Here is an 18,138-nt window from a genome sequence, read left to right on the forward strand (position 1 = left end):
AGTTCTTGGTGGGGTTTGTGTTGCTCACTCTTTAGTTTTGAATGTGTTTTGTGAACTGTTTTTGTTTTTTCATTTTTTTGCCATGACAGTATTTTTTTTTTACTTATGAGGTTGAACATCCATTAGGTATCTTTCGCTCCTCTTTTAAGGATGTTCGCTTGTCTTGTTTTGGAAATTTTGTTGGATTTTCAGAATCCTCTAGTTTTATCCATTTGATAGCCTTAACAAATTTGCCCATTGACCCCAATATTTCTTTTTATAAATCTTATGCATGTATAATGTTTATAGATGTATAAGCCATCTGTAAAAGTCTTTTACAATTTTAATTATTTTTATATATATTATGAGAACTTAAACTCGTAAATAATAAAGCTAAGAACAGTCAAGAGAGAATAATTGCATGCTGGGTATAACTAGTTAATTCTGTTGCCTAGCAACCAATATAATGGCGGCGTTAAACTCATTCAATATGATTTATATGCAGCTTAAATATATCTTTTTTTTTTTAAATTAAACCTGTTAAGCATGTACACTCGTACACTGTTTAAATATTACAAAATTAAATGGATATTTTTGCCAAAATATTTGTTGTTTTTCCCTAGCAACACATCTGAGCCAATGGCAACGGCAACTTGTTTTCTATATGACAAGATTTAATTTTAAATATATTGCAACAGAAAGTCAATTGGAGATGCAAATTGTAAAAAGTGACAAACTCCAAAGTAAATGTAACGGGGAAAATCAATATTGAAACATCAACAAACAAAACAAAACACCGTGTATTGCTGATAAATACAGATTGTGCATCTAGTGCTGGGTGGGGTCACACTTATCAGCGACAAGAAAAATAATACAACGAGAAGAACACTTATTTAGAACTAAGAAATCTTAATATTAATTATCTAAAATAAATAGATACAGCCGCATGCATTAAAGGATGGTTTTATATATCGGTGTATTTCCATTACGTAACAGTACTTGTGTTTCAAACTTCACCAGCAGTGGAATCAACCCAGTGGGTTTTAATAAACTCATCATGTAAACCCGGTTTAATTTTGCATTTACGCCAAACGCGCTTTTTGTTTACAAAAAACTCATCAGTGACGCCCAAATCCCCCAAAAAATTTAAAGGCCAAATAATGTACGAAATTGAAGAGCATTGAGGACCAAAATTCCTAAAATGTTTGGCCAAATACAGCTAATGCAATCTGATCATGAGGTAGAAAAGCCTAAGAAATTCAAAAAATCAAAAAGTTTTTGAAACAGTAAATTTATAAATATGACCATTTCAATGACACCTCATATCAGCACAGAAGTGATGACTACGCGGCTGGTGATACACTCGTGGAATTAAAACCCCACCAGTAGTTGCAACGACCCAGTGGTTGTAAATAAAGTCATTATTGAAAACAGGAATAAATTGGTTATTTACGCCAGACGCGTGTTTCGTCTGCGAAAGACTCATTAGTGACGCTTAAATCTAAATAATTAAAAAAAAGGCCAAATTAAGTCGAAATTGAAAAGCATTGATGACTAAATTTCCTTTAAAAAATGCCAAATACATCTTAAGTAATCTTTTTTCCTTTTTCTGAGGTAGAAAAGCCTTAGTATTTCAAAAATTCAAAAGGTTTTGAAACAGTTAATTTATATATATGACCAAATGAATGACAATTCATGTCAGCACTTCTGACTACTGGGCTGGTGAAACCCTCTGGGAATTAAAAATCCACAGCAGTGGCATCGACCCTGTGGTTGTAAATAAACTCATCATAGATACCAGGATTAAATTGTGTATTTACGCCAGACGCGCGCTTCATCTACAAAAGGCTAACAAGTGACGCTCGAATAAAAAAAAATTTAAAAAAATGAAGTTGTGTAGATCCCCTTGAAGAATAAAAAAAACTCCCCCAGTGAGAGTGAATATATAAACCTACAAACAATAGTACAAAAAAGGACTGAAAATTTGGGAATTACTTGTTCCAAACCATAAAACAATTGTACAAAGTAACTAAGTTTTAATTTCCATATACTTTGTTCTTTATTCCAGTGTTTTCTACTGATCGATCGTCAATGTGTATTTATATTTTTAATTGTTCCAAATAACACAATTAACAAGCAACACATGAACTGTTTACACAGAAATTCAAATTTGTTTTTTTTAAATCCTTAAATCCTTTGCCACATTGTTATGTGATAAAATCATCATAGATATCAAGATTGATTTTTGATTGAACTAGACACGAGTTTCTTTTACGAAAGACTCATCAGCTACGCTTGAACAAAACAAAAAGTTCAAAAATGTCAAAATTAAGAACGAAGTTGAAGAGCATTGAGAGACAAGTCCTAACAGTTGTGCCAAATACCACTAAGGTAATATGTTCCTTAGGTAGAAAAGACTCTGTATTTCAAAAAATCAAAGTTTTGTAAACAGTAAATTAATAATTATGATCATATCAATGATAACCCGTGTCAACACAGAAGTGCTGGTAATACACTCGGGGAATAAAACTCCTCAAGCAGTGACCTCGACCCAGTTTGAACAAACATTGCCACTGAACATTTCCTTATTACCACTTAATTAATCCACCAGCCTACAATATTGATTGAGATATGTAAACACCAGAACATTGTTTTCACCTTAAATGGGAATTAATTCATTTGCAACTATCATATTTGTCGTTGATGCTAGTTTAAAGTCGTCAATATGACGAAAAATGTCTAAGTATGAAGCAGAACCTCTCATGTCGATAGTCTTCTTTATACATAAATTCAAGCAGTCAATACAATATAGGAGTGTAAGTGATTCATTTTGATGTGAAAGTAATGTGGCTAGATAATATGTAGCTCAGTTTCGTCTGTAATTTAGTCTAGACGCCATCTAATTAAATATCGAGTTGACCTCTAAAAACATACGATGCCCATATAAGGTATATAATCATAAGTATCGATATAAATAGAAAACGAAACGTGGAGTTTGATTCTTTTTGGTCAATTTAATTTCATTTATTATAGATTAAAAATATATGTTAATCGTCATTTTTATTTGTATAAAACTGTTGTTAGCATCGAATCAGTCAATCAAATGATTTACCTTTGTTTCACTTTCAATGTTGACATTCTTTTCTTTTAAAGGACTGATCATACACGATTTATGCGTTATCCATCTCCAGCTAAGGGGTTAAATTGACGTTCACATGAATACGGATGCATGAGGTCGAATTATTCATTTGCAAGTGAATAATTAATCTGTAATGTTTCTTAGTTTATTTTGTCAACATTGAGACATTCTGCTTAAAGCGAGTTATTATTTCACTATTTCACTTTTATGAATGATGGAACAAAAAAATAGATTTTTTTATCTCGCCTGGCTCAAAGGGCCTAGTGAGCTTTTCTCATCACTTGTCGTCCGTCGTCGTAGTTAACTTTTATAATAATCTTCTCCTCTCAAACTACTGGGCCAAATTTAACCAAACTTGGCCAGAATCATCATTTGGGTATCTAGTTTCAACTAGAGGCTCTAAAGAGCCTGTGTCGCTCACCTTGGTCTATGTGAATATATTAAACAAAGGACGCAGCTAGATGGATTCATGACAAAATTGTGTTTTGGTGATGGTGATGTGTTTGTAAATCTTACTTTACTGAACATGCTTGCTGCTTACAATTATCTCTTTCTATAATAAACTTGGCCTAAGTAGTTTGGTGGAAAATATTAGTCAAAATTTACAAATGTTTTGAAATTGTTAAAAATTGACTATAAAGGACAATAGCTCCTTAGGGGGTCAATTGACCATTTTGGTAATGTTGACTTGAAGTAAGGTCTTACTTTGCTGTACATTTTTTGCTGTTTACAGTTTATCTCTATCTATAATAATTAAAAAAAATAATAAAAAAAACCGGCAAAATTTCCTTAAAATTACCAATTCAGGGGCAGCAACCTAACAACGGGTTGTCTGAACAATCTGAAAATTTCAGGGCAGATAGATTTTGACCTGATAAACAAAATACATTAATAAAATCTCGTCAGATTTGCTCTTAATGCTTTGATTTTATAGTTATAAGCCAAAAACTGCGTTTTACCCCTATGTTTTAATTTTAGCCGTATGACTTATTTTAAGGTCTTACTTTGCTGAACATTATAGTTGTTTACAGTTTATCTCTATCTATAATAATATTCAAGATAACCAAAAACAGCAAAATTTCCTTAAAATTACCAATTCAAGGGCAGCAACCCAACAACGGGTTGTCTGATTCATTTGAAAATTTAAGGGCAGATTGATCTTGACCTGATTAACAATTTTACCCCATGTTAGATTTACTCTAAATGCTTTGGTTTTTGAGTTATAAGCCAAAAACTGCATTTTACCCTTATATTCTATTTTAAGCGGTGGCGGCCATCTTGGTTGGTTGGCAGGGTCACGCCACACATTCTTTAAACTTAATACCCAATGATGATCGTGGCAAAGTTTGGTTTAATTTGGCTCAGTTATTTCACAATCATCATGTTGGTGTCTTATTTAAAAAATGTGTCTGATAACCCCGCCAACCAACTGAGATGGCCGCCATGGCTAAAAATAGAACATAGGGGTAAAATATGGATTTTGGCTTATATCTCTGCAACCTAAGAATTTAGAGCATATCTGACTGATATAAGTTCAATTGTTTATCAGGTCAAGATATATCTGCTCTGAAATTTTCAGACAAGTCCGGTAATTTATTGATGGGTTGCTGTCCCTGAATTAGTAATTTCAAGGATATTTGACATTTTGGTTATTATTTTGAACAATATTTTGATAGAGATAAACTGTACATCACAATTCTGTTTTCAGCAAAGTAAGATTTACAAATAGGTTAATTTGACCAAAATTGTCCGTTGACCACTTTCTGAGTTATTGCCATATATAGTTAATTTTAACCAAATCTCTAAAATTTAAATAATCTTTAAAAAAAAAAATCTCCTCTGAAACTACTTAGACAAATTTAACAAAAGTGGGCCACAAATTATCATTGGGATATCTAGTTTGAAAAATGTGTGCAATACCCCCACCCCACCAAACCAACCAACCAACCAAGATGGCCAACATGGCAAAAAATAGAACATAAGGGTAATATGCAATGCTAATATCTCTGAAACCAAAGCATTTAGAGCAAATCTGACAGTAGTAACATTGTCCATTAAGTCAAGATATAACTGCTCTCAAAATTTACAAAAAGTAGGCCACCCGCATTTGGGTTGCTGTCCCTGAATTGGTAATTTTAAGAAAATTTTGCAGTTTTTGGTAACTATCTTCAATATTATTTAATATAATAGAGATAAACAGTAAACAGCATTTATGTACAGCAAAGTAAGATCTACAAATAAGTCAACTTTACCAAAACGATCAATTGACCCCTTAAGGAGTTATTGTTCTTTATATTAAATATTTTAAACAATTTTCGTTATAAATTTTTCTTAACTTTTACAAAATATTTTCCTTAGATAGAGAAAAATGGAAACAACAAAGTAAAGTAAGATTGACAAGTACATCATCATCATCACCAAAACACAATTTTATCATGAATTCTATTCTCGTCGTTAATTTGTGTCCTTTGTTTAATATGATGTTTGCAAATAGTGCAAGGTGAGCGACACAGGCTCTTTAGAGTCTCTATAGTTTATAAATCTAGTAGCTAGTGCTCATTTAAGGAAAAGCGTTGTCACCAAAATATCAAATCTAAAGGTAAATTATAAATAAGTGACAGTTTATAAATCTGACAAAAGCAAGCGTTAAAATGTATCAACCAATGGAACGCCTGACTTGGTACAAACATTTATCCAGTACACATTTAAACAACGAACTGGAATTAGAATACAGTATCCAATGCGTATCTCACGATCCAAACCAGGATGTACGCGTGCATGGCTCCGAAGTTATGTTGTTCCTTTTTCTATTTACACAGCTATCTACAATATGGTTTACAATCAATATTACTGTGACAAGTAAATGATAACATTGTCCTTCTTTATCTAAACACGAGAGCTTTCACTGTTTCCTTTGTTACTAATATTCATTTAAATGTATTTATTCTTTAATCTCGATTCATAGTATGTAGAATATAATCTTTATAAGTATAACTCGTACATTAGGATTTAAGATAACAAAAAATAAAAACAGACAAACAAATCATTGCATAGAACTGAAGACAAATTCATTAATATATTTCACACTCAAGTCAATAAATATCATACAAACAAATAAGATAAATTTTGACATACATATTGTTATTTCTTTTTTGAAATGATTATGAAAGATCTTTATTTCTTATTAATAGTTTTCCACTCATATATTGTTGCATAATACAAAGTCTTTTGATTCTGTCTACCAGAAGTTACCTTTTGTTACAAAGTCTGTTTTTGTTTCTATGTTGAAAACTTTGTAAATTGATGTTTATTTGTTTTTTTGCAAAATAGTTATAGTGGAATGTACACTTTTCCCGATAAGTTGACATAGAAGCATGCCTTTTGTATTTCCCTATTAAACTTTTATGATATTAGCCACTGATACTTCAAATTGACATTCCAATAGGGTTAGATTAGTCAAATTAGTCTCTCAAAGCTGCACCTTTTTGTCAAAAACATTTTCTCTTTTAAAGAGGCAGCTATATATACAAAGTATTGAAAACAATAGTCTGACCGTCATTTCGACATTAGCAATTGTGTTATATTAAATATTTTGAAAAGATAAAGTTGCGTCAAAACAGAGTTAATGAAAATTAAACATATATAACTTGTACTTTGAAAATGTAAAGGGCTGTAAAATAAAAGCAAATGATCAAACAAATACAAAAGCATTTAAGCAAATTGAGATGCATGTAACATGTGTAACAGGAGAAAGGGCGAGTACCTTTTTTACTCTTACTTTTAATCAATTTAGGTGTTTACTGACACTGAAGTTTCGAATTCTGCTTTTTATGCCTGACATACCAAATATTTTAAATTTCAATAATTATCATTTCATTAGATACTTGAACAACAATCTTCCTGGTAGGAATTCATTTTTTTAAGATATATATAGAAGGTTAAAGGTACCACTTCGTCTTATCATTGGTTTATCGGCGACTGGTCATTATAAGATATCAGATAATTTTGTATAACTATCACCGCAAAACATTGATAATGTTAATAAATTTGGAGGACATAACATACAATGTGTGATTAAAAGGACGGATATTATTGAGAAGCTATAGAATAAGATTTAGAAAAAATAATGGACATGAAATAAACAGTAAAAAAGATAAAATGGTATGTACACTTATAAATTATAGTTACTTTAAATTTGACTGCGTTAAAAGAAATTAATAAAATAATGGCAATGTTTGAGTCAATATGTTACGTTTTAATAATTCGTGTAATTATATTGCTCTATAATATACATAAATCGCCAGATGGTATTATTGCTGATAGAAAGAAATCACCGTCTTTGACTAGTGCAGTGAACAAACTACAAACGGTGTCCTTACACATTCGTTAAATAAGGGACAATATGTCTATCTGTCCTTTAAAAATGAATAGCAGTTACCACTGTTTATTACTATTACATTAACAACAAACAATATTGATTGTAAACTGTTAAAATACGACTGACCATGCAAAACTCAACTGTAACGTTACGCCAAATTCCGAAATAGTACATCAAAGCAAAAGAAAATCCCCTAGTTTATGCTTGATACTATGATTTAAACGATAAAAAACAATAAAAAATTAGGATCACACATGCAATTGATATAAAATATGAATACCCTAGACAGATAACTTTACAAGATCGCTGAGGAGCAATACATGCTCTTGGATGATAAAAACTTCCGTGTACTGGAAATAAAATATCATCCTTACAGATCACGAAATAGCTTAGAGTTGATAAAATATTGTAACATTCCTTTTTAACGCCTGTAAATCTGAAGACTGAACATCTCCCAATTGATACGACATTCCCTGGCTTGTATGTTCTATCTAATATAGGGTGGCTGCTGAGAATGACGCTATTAAACCAAGAAAACTTTTTTTCGTAAATGTAACGCACGCCATCACGAGCTGGTTGACTGGTTCACAGATGATATCGGATATGTTCCTAGTGTCACAATCCTGTTCCCTTTCCACGAATGTTATCTATCGAATTAGACTATTTTTTGGGTTTGTAATACCTGGAGCAACACGAAGGGTGCCAAATGTGGAGAAGGATCTGCATACCCTTCCAGAACACCTGAGATTACCCTAACTTCTGGTTGGACACGTGTTGCTGTTTTTAATTTACTATGTTTTATCTTGTGTACAATTTGTTGTCTTTTTCTTCTTTAGCTATGACATTGTCAGTTTAATTTTGATCTATGAATTTGAACGTCCCTCCAGTAGACTAATTACCGGGTTTTTAATAGCATGATTAACATGACAGGGACCACATGTGTTACATGATCTTTTTACACATCAGGAGCACCCGATATCACCCACGGTGTTTAATGGGGTTTCATGTTGCTCAGTCTTTAATTTGCTCTGTTGTGTTTTGTGTACAATTGTTTGTACAAAATATGAATTTGAATGTCCGTGTGATATCTTTCGCCTCTCTCTCATATACTATCTTAAGCTGAAATGATGATGATATATTGTGATAATCAAAAAGACAAATAAAGTTCTCAGCTAGAGATTTATTGAAAATAGGTATACAAAAATGCATTATGAAAATTTTATTCCCTGATTTTAATTCACTAAATTATTATTGAAAATGTACAAAAAATAACAGAAATGCACTGTTAAACGTAAGAGATTGTGCTTACAAATTCTATACAGGTAACAACGCAGTCCGGGAAAAAAACCAAGCCAAAATAAGGTTTTGTTTTTTTTATAACCACCAAGAGGGAGTCTGGAGATGCCGAGGCCCTTGAAAATGAATACGATGACAACCATGAACTTTGAAACATTGCTGATAATTTAAAGACCTACTCGATTTAACGTAACAAAACAATTTCAAACAACAGCTTAAAACTGTAAGGACTCGTATCATTTAGCATGCGATTATAGACTTTGGTTAATCAGATTAATTCTTATACTGAAATGAGGGATATTTTCAAGCGTCGTAGTTCATTATTCATATGACAACAAAATAAATCATTTCTGTGTCGACAGGCTTTTTTAACATGTGTAACTATGCACATTGCGATACTTTATCAATGTGTAACAAATTAAGTGAAATTATGCAATGTTTGTGTAATGATTAAAAAAAAACATTCATTGATTCCCTTTTATTTACATTCAAATGCTGTAAATAAATAGTCAGTTGTAAGATTCTAGACTTCCTGATATTAAAATTAAGTTAATTAATAAGTAAAGCTTTTCACCTTGAGACAACAAGTAAAAATGTATAGAATACTTAATGACTAGTGGCCTTATACACAATATTATACTGCTGGGTCGTGTAAGTGGAACTAGAAACTTTTGAATATTTGCATCAATCCGATTATCAATATAAGATCTACAAATAAGTCAGCATAACCCAATTGCCAATTGACCACAAGAGAAAATATTGGCATCAAAAGCCAATGTTTCACATTTTTTGTAAATTATTGTTATCTTCGCCTCTGAAACTACTGGGCTGAACTAAACTTGGCATACATCATCGTTTGGTTATCTAATATTAAGATGTATGCGATGACCCCGCTCACCAATCAAGATTGCCACTATGATAAAAAAAAAAAAAAAAAAAAAAAAAAAACACCATAGAAGTAAAAAATAAAATCACAAAAAATCTGAATTCAAAACTGAAAGTCCCTTATCAAATGACAAAATCAAATCAAACGAATTGACAACAACTGTCATATTTCTGACTTGGTCAAGGTATTTCAAATGTAGAAAAGTGTGTATTAAACCTGATTTTATAGCGTTAAGCCTCTCACTTGTATGACAGTCACATCAACATTAATTCCATTATATCTACAACGATGCGTGAACAAAACAGATAAGTGCAGTTTTGCTTTATATTTCATTTAGTGCTTTAATTTCATTCAGACATCATTTAGATCTAATTTGACATTGTGTAAAGATGTTTATCAGGTCAAGATCTATCATCCCTGATATCTTTAAACACATCAGACAACCCGTTCTGGGGTTGCTGTCCCTGAATTTTGTAATTTTAGGACATGGTGCCGTTTTTTGTTTTTCATCTTGAATTTCATAATTGAAAGATATACCGAGAATAGTATAAAAAGCCGAGCAAAGTAACATCAGAAACTAAAGCAGTAATAGCAAATATTACGGGGTAAAATGATTAGCTTTATCTGCTCTGAAAGTTTCAGACGCATCAGTCAATCCATAGTTGGGTTGCTGTCCCTGTACTGGAAAGTTTAAGGACATTCTGCAGTTTCTGGGTATCATATTTGATTTTATTATAGATAGAGATCAACTGTGAAACAGCAATAATGTTCAGCAAAGTTTAATATGCAAATACGTCGATATGACCAAAAGTGTCAATTGATTCCCCGAGTGTATCACCAGCCCAGTAGTCAGCACTTCTGTGCTGACATGAATTATCATTGATATGGTCATATTTAAAAATTAACTGTTTACAAAACTTTTGAATTTTGGAAATAATAAGGCTTTTCTACCTCAGGAATAGATTACATTATTTGGCAAAACTTTTAAGAATTTTGGTCCTCATGATCTTCAACTTCGTACTTTATTAGCTTGTTACATGCCTCTTTACAGGACAGGATGTATTACTTATGGTATATCTTTGTCCGTCCATCTTTTAAAACATGTCAGACATTAACTCAAAAACACTTAAACTAGTTTGCATGAAATTTGGTGAATTGTTATTGACATGAGCTCTCTTTCGTTATTTTTTTTATAAATTTCTGATTTTACATTTCTGAGTTATGGGGTTTTATTCATTTAAAAAGGATGATCTTCTAGTATTGGACAAAAACTCAAAAATGCTTTCAGCAGTTCTCATGAGACTTTGGTGAATTGTTTATATCTATTTATTTGAGCTCCCTTTCGCTTTTTATAAATTTTAGATTTCACATTTCTGAGTTATGGGATTTTATTCATAAAAAGGGGTGAGTCTCAAGTTTTCAGACAATAACCTGAAAGAAGCCTTATATCAGTTTTCATTAAACTTTATTGACTGATTTATATTTATTAAGATAACCCCTCTTTTTGTCGAGCCTTCGATTTTTGTTGAATAAGCGAGACATAGCGATTCTTAATTCCGTCGTCGTCGGCGGCGACCACAAATATTTGCTCTGCGGTTAAAGTTTTAGAAATTTAATAACTTTCTTAAACTATCCTGGATTTTTACCAAACCGTCAGGCGTATCGTGCTCTCGAGCTCATGGCACAGCTGTTAATAATTTGTATGCCACACCTACGATAGTAGAGAAGAACTTATGTTTTCTGGTCTGTGCGTCCGTTCGTCCATCAGTCTGTTCGTCTTGGCGTCCGTTTGTCCGTCCGTTAGTTCGTCTGTCCCGCTTCAGGTTAAAGTTTTGGTCAATGTTATATTTTTTTATAAAGTTGGAGTCCGATCAACTTGAAACTTAGTGCATATGTTCCCTAGTATATGATCTTTCTAAGTTTAATGCCAAATTGAGTTTTCACCCCAATTTCATAGTACACTGGACATATTCTTGTTGTGTTTAACATTCATTTTAAAACATGTAACAAAACACTTACTGACTGGATATTTGATTAAAGTAAGTTTAGTGTCCCCTTTGATACAACTATTGCCCTCGGCTACGCATCAAATCAGTAGATGCACCTCGGTGATATTACATTTTCTATTCCATCCATACCCATGCAGTCAACAAGTATACATTGAAAATTCAAAAGTAGTCATTATGAACTGTTCCTTGAAAAGATACTTCTAAATATTGAAGACAATTACAAGTAGTCATGAATATATGACATTGCTTGACTAAATAGTGTGCTTATTTGATTAAATTGAATAAAGGGGTTCTGTTAAAAGATAAATAAATAAACAAGTCAGCAAGCACATCAGCACAGTTTATTCCCATGAGTATTCCGATAATAAATGTCGAAAATTACGATCGCCTATTGTAACCAATGTTGTCAAACAAGAAATGTACCATATTATTAATATCAGTTTGAAAGAATGATTTGTTTAAATAAAAGTGTTTTTTTTCTCAATGTACAATTTACTTATTCCTGAAACTAGACACTTGTATCTGCGTTAGCCAGTCATTTTAAATAAGTAATGCTGAAACAATCCTCCAACAAACAAACCGTGACACCTTTTTTTTTATTAAACACGAAAACATACAAATTTGGTGATGGTTATAAAACAAATAAAACGAGAAGTACGGTTATAATAAGAACATGTCATCTTTATTTTTGGCATATGAATCATATAACGTGCAATCAACTCATGATATCATCTGCTAAACGTTTAAGGAGTTAATTTAACTTACACCCCAGTTCTATTGTTATATTTCATAGTTTCTATTTTTGAAACACGTGTAAATTGAATAGATCTATTGTTACGAATAACAATGGATTTTGACCACAGGCTGTGACAAGCGGGGTTTCTGGAAACCCCTGCTTTTACATCCCGCAAACAAAGTCCATTGTTATTCGTAACAATAGAAATTGATTATTCTTTAAATAGCATGAACACAAGAAATAACTTACAGTGTTCACTACAAATTGTTTCAAGATATTAAAAAAAAAAACATTAAAGGAAATTCCAATAGCGAAAACAAAATTAATAAGCATATATTTTGAATAAAAAAAATCCTTCAATTACTCCTTTGCTGAAAGTAATATTTTTTTATCCCAGTCATATGTTTCTATTAACAAAAAGAGGGATTTTAGCTCTCGATCCCCCCTCCCCCGTTATCCAGTGGCCGATCCGGGGTAGGGGTTTCGCGGGTTGGACCAGATTTAAAGATCAATGTATTTGACTTATTTGAACCCCCGCCACTTTCTTTTGAGTTAGGAACCCCAGCTGGATCAGTCCCTCTTCCGCAAAAGAGAGAGTTACGAAATATTAAATCTGTATCTTTGTATGCTGAGCGTGCGTGCCTGGAAGTCGGGCTTCTATTGCAGACACACTTATTCCTTTGTAGGTCCGAATATGAATGTTTATTCATTCTCGAGAAGAGGGGGGCTTTTTCTCCCATAAAACCTTAAGATCGAAAATATAGTTATGATTACCTTTATTAAACTGATACAGGTAAGTACTTTGGGTTTTAATATTGCCTTTATCTTTTAAATTAGTCTCATCTACCAAATCCAACGCTAACTAAGAAATGTCGTCCGTCTCATACCCTTCCATATTGACAACTGAATACAAGGAGCATGACGTATTTTTTGTTTTTAATATGAATACACGATACGGTCAACCTTGACCTGCTGATCCATATCAACCCAAGGATTTATTTGGAATATGCAAAACAACCTTGACATTGGTAAAACATGCTCACTTGTCAAAGTGTGAACGAAGATGACCAAAAAAAGGTTACTAGTGGGGTTTTATGTAATAACAAAAAAATCTTATAAATCATGCTTTGATATTGTCAATAAAATATATGCTATCGTTTTTTTTTTTCATTTGATAATCAATGTTAACAATATAGAGTTTAAAATGGGGTGTAAGTTAGTTATACACCTCGGAATACGGCATGTCTGGATAAGAAATCCCTACGGCCTCCGGCCGACGGGGTTTCTTATCCAGACATACCTTTCCCTCGGTGTATAACTATTACTTAACTTCTTGGATCCCTTGGTTCTATAACTTCTTTGCAAGCAGCAACACATTTATTAAAGACAATATTAAAGGAATTGAGCTGTGGAATGTAATATTAATTATACTCAATATGCATACGCTGATGGTTAGAGATTAAAGAGCAATTGGCAGGTTACTACAGGAATGCTCAAATCACTCAATTTGTCGTAAAGTTTTGTTCTAAACAACCATTCATTTCAATTTCGTAATGTTAGTCAATATATGGACAGATAAAATACTTTGTAAATACTTTAAGGATGTAAATTGATATATTAAAATTATATTTTGATTATTTAAATTATCTTTGCTTGTTATTATCTTACATGTCCTATATTATGTTCTTTCACTTTGCGTTTTTATATTTTACAGCAATTTACATTGTGCTGTGTGTTGCTGATTCTCTTTAACGTATTACAACTTGGTAAGTTCAATGACAGTTTAATTTTTTAATTTTTGATTATTTGTTTTTGCTCTCAGTTGGTATTTCTTTTCTTGAACAATACTGTACAGTATTGTTATTATATATAGATTTCATAACTTTATGACAAACCCTTCACAAAGAAGCTCATGGAATAAGAAGTATTTCAACTTATCAGTTGCCTTTTCTAAGAACCAAAATCAACACATCATTATAACATAGCATTGTACCCATGGCGAGCTTTTGCACGTAGATCCTTATCATTTATATTTAGTTGAACAACACATGAACATTACTGTTCATAGGCTTAAAAAAGATGAACCTCGACGAAAAGACAACAGTGTATATTGAGTCTCCTAATATTCTGTGTAGCTCATGTGTATCTATTGTGGTTTTGGAAATCGTGTGAGATAAGGTTAAATTCAATATAAATAGTTTTAGATACCCTACTAATGATCGAGGCCAAGTTTAATTTAATTTGGCCAAGAAGTTAAAATTACAAAAAAGACCAATCAATTGCAGAAACTACATTGCAAGACAATAACTCCAATATAATGTCAATTAAAGATTCTGATCATGTTACTTTATTGAAGCTTCGAAAACACAGAAAAAGTATGAAACACAGCCGTCATATTCCTGAAATGGTGCAAAAATGATGGCTGTTTACTAGTTTTATATCTAGCTACTCAACTAACTTGAATAACATTGCATTGAATTCAATAAATGGGTGGTTGCAATATTCTCAGTTGATCACCACAAAAAAAAAGATTTAACAAATAAAATAATCTCTTACTTACTTGCCTTGAATCAATGACAAATCTTTCTAAATAGATCAACATGGTACACATACAGACTGGTACACATAAACAATCTCTAGCAATTATACCACATCTACTTATTTTTATACATCACATCTTTCGTTACTTCCGTAACGGTGGGTACTTAGTTTTTATTTAATCTAATGTCTCTGCTTATTTTAGATTCGATAGGATTGAAAAATATACATAAAATTTCAAAAGGAAGTTATCTTGGTTTCAATTGTCCAGAGCAGTCAGTTATAGACGTTCAATCCTTTTCGATATATACGCGTGGATCACACGACAAAGATGTTAGACAAAAGTGTGTGAACCAAGTTTATGAAAATCTAAAACACCGTTGTGATAATAAGGAAACATGTACAGTGCTTGTTCAAAATAGTTTATGTCATGCACCACCCGTCCGGGAAATCACATCAGTAAACAATGTAACATATGCATGTAAAGGTAAATATAACTTATCATTTCTACAACATAAAACAATAAGCATTTTGCGATATTTACATATTATGTATATGACTATGTGTTTATTGAAATTGAAAATTGTTCGTGTTACGTAATAAACTTTAAACCTGATTTACTATTACAACGCTATATTCTTATCATTTTGTTGTAGTTGCTTTTTATGCCATTTCCAATTTGTCAGTCAAGAAGTAAGCAAATATGTACATAAGAATTAATATAGTCATAACTATAAATCAACTGTTTGAAAAACATTAAATTTTCCAAACTAATCAGGATATTTCCCCAGTAATAGATTTCCGTCGCTGAATTAGGCAAAACCTTTCAAAATTTCTGGTCCACACTGAATTTCGTACTTTATTTGTTCTCTTTGATTGTTCAAATTCGAGCGTTACCGACGACGAAGAAAAGCGCATCTGATGAACACAATTTTTATCCTTGTATTTATAATGAGTTTATTTATAGCAATAGTTACATGGACACATTTGGATATTAAAAAAACCTTAAATATTACCACTGATTTTAAACTGTAGTTTTAACATATTGATTTATAATGAATTGAGAAAACAACTTATTACAACTTATATAGTAATCCCGTTTCACTTTGCAGAAACTGTTACAAGTACTTTAATCATTTGTTTAAAACCGAACCGGCTATAATTCTATAAATAAATGTATCGTCATTTAAGTAATTTTAAATCATATATTAATATTTGAATAGACAAATGTTCCTGGTTGAATCGATGGTGTTGGCCTGGAAGCTGTTACAGTGGGTTTGCTACATCCTGCATATGTATGTCTGGGTTTCACGAAACTGAAACTGCTAGGTGTCAGCGTGAGTATAACGTTTGTTGAGAGGAGCCAATAGCTAGTGACAACAATTTTGTAACATTTGCTCAAGCCCATTATCTGATTTTTTTTATTATCGTTCTTTATAATGATTCTTCTTTTTCTTAATCTTTCTCGTCTTAATTGTGTACATTTAACAAACAAAAAATACCCTGATAGAGCACTTATGCTTATTATTGCTTTTCCTTGTCTAAAATGTCCAATTAGGAATTTAAGTTGCTGTTACTTATTAATTCAAGTGTGATAGTACAAATTATATGTAATATATAGGAAGAAAAAAGTCAGTCTTGAGCTACCCAACAAGTACATAAACAATGCAAAATTGGGACAACCACTGCACAAATTATGGATAACTTTTTTTTCAGGAAATATCATACAACTTAGGAGGAAGGCATACCGATTCAATCAAAAACAGGACCGATACTGATAAAAATTCTGATTTCAAGAAAATTCATTACCTATTTATAGAACCAAACTACTTGATTAAAGCACGGGAAATCTTTCCACAAAGTTTTTATATTAACGATATAGCTTAATTTGCATAAATTGTCAAAATGACTTTTAATTCATATGCAGCATATTTATACGGATTTGTTTTCAAATATAAAGAGAAAATGCACTGTGCACTTTCAGATACATGGATGATCTTTTGTCATTTAAAAGCCCGAATTTTGATGAGTTCTTTCATTCATATATATTTTAGCGAACTTGAAATAAAAGAATCAGCGCATTATATCTAATTTTTTTTATCTTTCCCTGGTTATTGACATGTTCCTAAGGAGTATTACAACTTTCCAATTGGTAACTCCCCAATCTCAGCAGTTACACAGCATATACTCCATTGTATGTCGTTGACATATCTCAATTAAAACGCTACGCATCTGCGTGTGAACGCTGTACAGACTTCATTGAAAGAGGCATAATGTACTACTACATAAACATGTTGCATTAAATTCAAGAGCTAGAAAAATCAACACCTCACAACTTGGTTAACCAACACTAACGTGAGGACATCCAAATTGCACCTATTTTGACATTTTTTCACCAACATTTATTTATGATCTAGAGCAAAGTTTCCATTATTGAATCACAGAAAAATGAATTTGAACAGACCACCAAGCGATCTATTATTCTTCTATGTGGAGTACCTGATTTGAATCTATGCTAAAATACACGTCCTTAAATTCGATTAACAGATCGATTGTTTTCTTTCTACAAATATTTAGAACAATTGCTATGCTTACTTCTCATCTTTTTAAGGAAAGAATGCTCGTAACATTTTTTATTTTCTAATTTTTAAGAGATGACTTTTTATGAACGTCGGTTGCGCATGTTCCGTACATTTTACTTTTCCCAGTGAACTGTTAATATGACTGTCAACGTTTTGTGTATGTTTAAGTATATATACATATGTTAAAAGACGCGTATAGTGTTAAATCATAAAAGTACAAACTGTTTAGACTCTAGGACACTTGTAAAATTTCCGCGCTTATTTTTTTTCAAATAGGTGCAATATTGGTACTCTCTCCTTCTTAGGTACATGAACGTTATATATCTTATCACAAGCAGCATGTTAGGATTGTTTGGCAGTCTTAAATTATTGAAAACTTGCAAAGTCGTCTGCTATGTAAGTTGTGTTATTTTCTCGATTGTGATATTTATATGAGTGTGAACTTGCGAGGCGGATGATGCGTGCATAACACACATAGAACGCCTACTATGTCACGTTTATTGACTGTCAAGGTGTGAACACTACTTAATTATTATCGCTTTGGTTCATAGTGCTTTAAAACTTTCAACACTTTAACAATAAACAACTGCAATGC

The sequence above is a fragment of the Mytilus trossulus genome, chromosome 8 (assembly GCF_036588685.1).
Source record: "Mytilus trossulus isolate FHL-02 chromosome 8, PNRI_Mtr1.1.1.hap1, whole genome shotgun sequence".
Lineage (NCBI taxonomy): Eukaryota > Metazoa > Mollusca > Bivalvia > Mytilida > Mytilidae > Mytilus > Mytilus trossulus.